Consider the following 6,368-nt stretch of genomic DNA (forward strand, 5'->3'; position numbering starts at 1 on the left):
TAATTGAATCTAATTTCTTGCCCTCTGATTTTTTGTTATTGACTATTAATGTGTACTGTGTTCATTTGTTTTAAGTTGAACCGAAATAAAAATATATGTACAATGTCTCTGTTTATCCTAAATAGTAAAAAGTAATCAAAAAACGGAAAAAGTTATATTTATTTGATTAAACTGAACAGTTTAAGCGGACAACCGAATAACCCAAAATCGTCTTGGTTCAGATGAGTTATTCGGTTTCAGAATTTTTCTTGACACCCCAACCCCCTAAGTTTGCCCCCAATAATAAAATTTTCTGGATCCGCCACTGCTCTATTGCCTCTTCCACCTCTATTAGCTCTTCTTGTTGTAGTCGGTTTTGGAATGTTGAGTCTTGGTCTACCTTTTGGCTTAACAAGTTTAGGTGGTAGGTTCTTCATTTCATTTTTACAAGTCCTAGCATTATGTCCCGTTTCCAAGCAATTACTACATGTCATTGCCTTCCCGGATTGAGTCACCCTTGTACTTTGGCTCTCAGATTCTGATCTTTTTCTTTTGATGGATGGTCTACCAGGCATTCTTCTTTCCTTTGGTGGGTTTGGTTTGATGTAAGGTGTTGGAGTCCACATGTTGCTCCGATTCAATGGATGACACTTAGGGGCCATTTATTAAAACACTTATCCTAAAGAACCATGGAATCCAAATTACACAACTGGATGACTATATGTACAAATAAAGACTAAAAACCACTGAATGTTTTAATCTACATTAATTTGAAACTCATATAGGGACTGTTGATTGTGAACGTGATGCTCCTGTTGTAATCGTCGAGGGCGATCTAAAAAGTGCAAAGCGTTCAACCAAACATAAAGCCAAACATTGGTCTTCAATTCAACCTATATAAATTGGTCATTCTAATTTTTGTTTTAGATATAATTCATAATTTTTTTATATATGTTGATTACAAACATTGGATGAAGAAGATGCTTATGAGTGATTTCTTTTAGTTTGTAGCATGGCAGACTGCAAATAACGTCGCTGACATAATAGATGGTGCTAGCAGACTGCAAATAACGTCACTGGCACTTTACTAAATGACATAAGCATGGTCATCACCACTTTAAACATGCATACAATATGATGTCAATTTATTCCTGTTTCTATAGGGTGTTTTTAGGGCTGTAAATGAACCGAACGTTCAGCGGGAAGTTCATTTATGTTCATTTATTTAATAAAGAAACGAATTTCCTGCCGAATGATTCACGAACGGTTCGCTGAACGTTCGATTCGTTTACAGCCCTAAAAACACCCTATATAAACTGGAATAAACTGAAATGACGAATTTTTCTGTATGGTATGTACACGTTAATAAATGAACGGACATGAACAATTTTTTTTGTTCGTTTAGTTAAACGAACGAACATGAACAAGAGTCTCGTTTGTTCATTTATGTTCGTAAACGTTCGTTCATTTATCATTCGTTTACGTTCATTTATATTTGTTCGTTTATATACTAAATTTAATATACAATCCTTTGTTTATTTCTTTGAATTCAAATAATATTTATTTATGTTCGTTCATTTACATTCGTTTAGCATATTAATGAACGAACATAAACGAACACGAACACACCTGATTTCTAAGTGAACGAACACGAACACAAAGATTTTCGTTCGTTTACCATTCGTTTGTTTGGTTAAGTTAAACGAACGAACATGAACAAGCCTCCGTTCGTGTTCGTTCGGTTCATTTACAGCCCTAGGTGTTTTTGGGATATGTTGCTTTCAAGTTAAGTTGTATCCATATATCTAAGTCTTAAAGTTTGCTTCTTTTGGAGCAAACTTGATTAGACGAGTGGAGACAGGGGCGGCGGCGGAAGGGAGGCGGTGGTCACGAGAGGGAGATGAGTAGTCAAATTTTTTAGGATTTTTTAAGTTTTATTTATTTATTTATTTAAATTTAAGGTTACCTTCTATTCAGGTTATAAGTTACAATTTTAAGGAATGAAGATCTATTTAACATGTTTTAAAAAGTCCAATGACTTATTTAACATGTTCTAGAATGTCCAAGGATTTATTTGTTTCAAAAAAAATTTCAATGACTTAATCATTCCAAATAGTAAAGTCCATTGAATTTTTTTTTGGACTTTTCCCTTAATATTATTTAACATTTGTTGAAAATTATTAACTAATTTTAATTATGCATTACATGTTAATATTTATAATTATTATTAATCATATCAACTATTTTATATTATTATTCAATATATTTAGTTATTAAAGTTAAAAAATAACAATTTTAATAATGTTTATGTAAGTTACAAAAAATTAAAATTATGCCTAGTAAGTTTGTGTTAAATAATTTTAATAAAATATTAATTATAAGTTTTGAAATCTATGAAGAATACGCCACGAGGTGCCCCCGACTTGTATATGTCATGCCACGTCCCGGGCATGTCGTCCATGAACGCAATTAGCACAAAAGCATTCGTCTTTGGATAAATATATAATTATCTGATACTAGGAAATACGTTTCAGATTCATAAATATCAGTTAGCACAAAATATACATATGAAAGCAATGCATACATATGAGTAAGAATTTCATGATACTCTCTTGTCGTCTCAGACATAACTTGCCAGTTACCAGCATTTTTCTAGCATATACAGTCTAGTTGCCTTGTCTATAAACCATATATCAATCGCTTAGTAAAAATCAAACGTCACATAATCAATTATTCAACTGATAACCACTCGTAATATGACTTAACCTCTCAACATTTACCCCAACATTCCTTTGTACTAAACCTTTATGCCTTGTAACTTTCTCGTTTGGCGAGATCATCGAATAAATATGACAACTAAAAGGGTGTTTAAGGATGCCTAATCGTCTTTGAGAGTATTTTGACTTAGTATTTATATCATACTAGAAGGGTACTCGTGCAATGCAGGAAGATACATCTCGATTTTGATGTTCTATTTTATTCTCTGTCTCTGTCGATGTTATAATACGATTTTATATGTTTTAAGAAAGCAATAACTTGATTTTGTTTTTGAATAAAATATAAATTTAAAGATATCATAAAAATTTTAAAAAATATATATCAATGTTAATATCAAATCAACTATTTAAAAGTTATCATTTTTATGTAATTTTTTAATTTATTTTTTTATTATAATTTAATTTAATTTTAATAATGAAATAATTTATTTTTGGTTTTGATAATATAACATTTTATAAAAATAATAATTTAGTATTCTGTTAGAACTCAATTATTATCTTAATTATATTTTAAATTTTTTATATTTAAAATGAGATGTTTATCCTGTATTTGATTATGTCTATTTGCAGTTAGTTACACGAATTTATATATGAAACTTTAATAAGTTGTACTTATGCATAGTCTACTTGTAATATTGAGTTTTAAGTAACATGCATTAATAAACATACTTTATGCATAAAAAATGGTTTTTAAGAGTTTTTGTCAAATGTTTTATAATATAGTATAGATAACAAATTGTGTGTCATATATAAAAGCGTTATAATAAGTTGTTAGGACGAAGTTAGACGATCTAACAAGTTTTATCAATGAAATCAGATAACCTAATGAGATTCAAAAAGTAAATCGTCATATTAACCTTAATACATTTTGAAAATCGTCCTATTAGTCTTTTTACGCAACCTGTCATACATGACACTTTAAAAAAACGTCTTATAAAAACCATTAGACGATTTATTTTTTGTGTCAAGTTAGGTTGCTCGATTTTTGTCGCTAAAACTTTTTAGGTCATCTAACTTTGTCTAAACAACATACTACAACACATTTACATACGATGCATAGTTTTCGGTTCTATAAACATAATTAAGTCCCATTAAGTCCTCTATTAAGACATCAAAACGACTGAACCACCTAAAAAAACTCGTTACTTATAATAGTGTTATAAATGGTATATTAATTATAAAGTTTTCATCCATGTGATTTATTATTTTATTTATTAATTTTATTTATTATTAAATTTTGGTGGCCCTATGTAAAAAACATAAAATATGATATTATATCTTTTAGTTATTTTATTTATTAATTTTTTATTATTAAATTAATAACAAATTCTTTTATATTAGAATATAAACAAGATACAAATAAAAATCAAATCTAAATTAGGGGTCGTTTACCAAACATTTACCCGGTAAGCGCTTATCGGTAAAATTTAACACTATCATTTACTTACCAGGTAAGATTTTAGTCCACCAAAACGACATCATATGCAACAATTTACCTGGTAAGCGCTTACCGTGGTAAAAGCCGTCACCCTCACTTACCGGGTATGACTCTTGGTCCTTGTGTCACTCTTATCGGCTAAGATTGTTATCATATTTATCAGGTAAGATAATGTGAGTATGTGACTTAGTAAGTGCTTATTTGGGTAAGCATTTGGTAAACGATCCCTTACAATAAAAATTAATATCAAGAAATCTTTTGAGTGGTATGCAAATTTTCATTTCTAATTGCTAATTATTATAAAAATGTAACCAAATTTTAAGTTTTTTTTTTCTTAAGTAGCAAGGTTTCAAAACTTCTACTTCATACCCATTTGGACCACAATTGAAGGTAGAGGTGGCCAAAAATCGGTCCCGGGCCGGGCCATAACCGGTTACGGCCGGTCCCGATCAAGACAAAAACGTGTCATAACCGGTCCCTCTATAACCGGTCCCAGTTCCGCTGAAATCCTCCATAACCGGTCAAGCTTACCGGTAACGGGTTAAGCCGTCCGGTCCCCGTTCCGGTCCCATAACCGGTTACGACCGGTCCTTTGCAAAAAAATATTTTTTTTTAAAATTTTTGGTAATTAAAAATTTTATAATATGTTATTAATATCTTTGAAATATGTTATTTTTAATATGTTTTATTATAAATACGTTTTAAAATACGTCTTGTTATATATATACGTTTAATTTTATAAGTACGTTTTCTTATATATATATATATATATATATATATGTTTAATTTTATAAAAACGTTTTGTTATATATATATATATATATATAGGTAGAGGTTCAAACGAGAACCCCTGTGATTTACGAGAACGCGAGAATAACCCAATAACCTTAAACTTTTTTAATTAATAAATTAACTTTTATTATATATAAATAATTTAATAAGGACAATAATGTAATTAAGTAATTTTTATAATTTTTATTTTATTTTAATTAACCATAATTATCCTTTCACGTTCCAYRTTTTASTCTTGGTAGTTTTYTTCTTCTCCTTCGTTCATGCTTCTTCTCCTTCTCGTTCATGATAATCTCCAGATAGTCGATGGCTTAACATCTTTTCTTCATATCACACCCCTATCACATAAGTATCACACCCATATCACATGATTATCACACCCATATTACATGATTACACGAAAATTTTAACTTATCAACCAACACAATAACCCAAGTGATGTATAACAGTGATTATCACACCCCTATCACATGATTATCACACCCAAATCACATGATGACACCAAAATTTTAACTTATCAACCAAAACRTTAACCCAAGTGATGTATAACGGTGATTATCACACCCCTATCACATAAGTATCACACCCATATCACATGATTATCACACCTTTATCACATGATTACACCAAAATTTTAACTTATCAACCAAAACGATAACCCAAGTGATGTATAATGGTGATTATCACACCCCTATCACATGATTATCACACTCACATGATTATCACACCTAGTATAATCCTAACCTATCGAAACCATTCGAAATCGTTGTGATAATGTCTAACATAACCAATTGAAACCATGATGAAATCGAGTGACATTGATATCACATGAGTATCACAACTAATCGATTAAAAACTTATTCAAAACGAGTAGTTTTGAAAGATACCTTGAATTTGTCCGCTTGTTGCATGCAATGGCTTCTCGATTAGGGTTCTTGGTCGATTAGGGTTGCGTGTTCTTGGTTGATCACCGTCGATCAATATTTGCTTCCTTAGGTTGTTTTTGCGATTTGAAGTTATGAGTCTCTTTGAATTCGTAACCATTTACTAGATAATGATAAAACTAATGATAATAATGATCGTGTTTAAAAGATAATGATCGTGTTTAAAAGATTTGATGATATCATTTCCGTTATTGCCCTTTTAATTTTTTATTTATTTGAATCTGTTTCAATTTCAATTTTAAAATTTTTTTAGTTTTTATCACAATATGTGGTTATTGGGTTGTTCTCGCATTCTTGTAAATCACAAGGGTTCTCGTTTGAACCCTTCCCTATATATATATATATATATATATATATATATATATGTTTGTAATATGTTATTTTTAATATGTTTTATATAAATACGTTTAAAAATATGTTTTGTTATATATATATATA

The sequence above is a fragment of the Cynara cardunculus genome (assembly GCF_001531365.2).
Source record: "Cynara cardunculus var. scolymus isolate 2C chromosome LG 16, CcrdV1, whole genome shotgun sequence".
Lineage (NCBI taxonomy): Eukaryota > Viridiplantae > Streptophyta > Magnoliopsida > Asterales > Asteraceae > Cynara > Cynara cardunculus.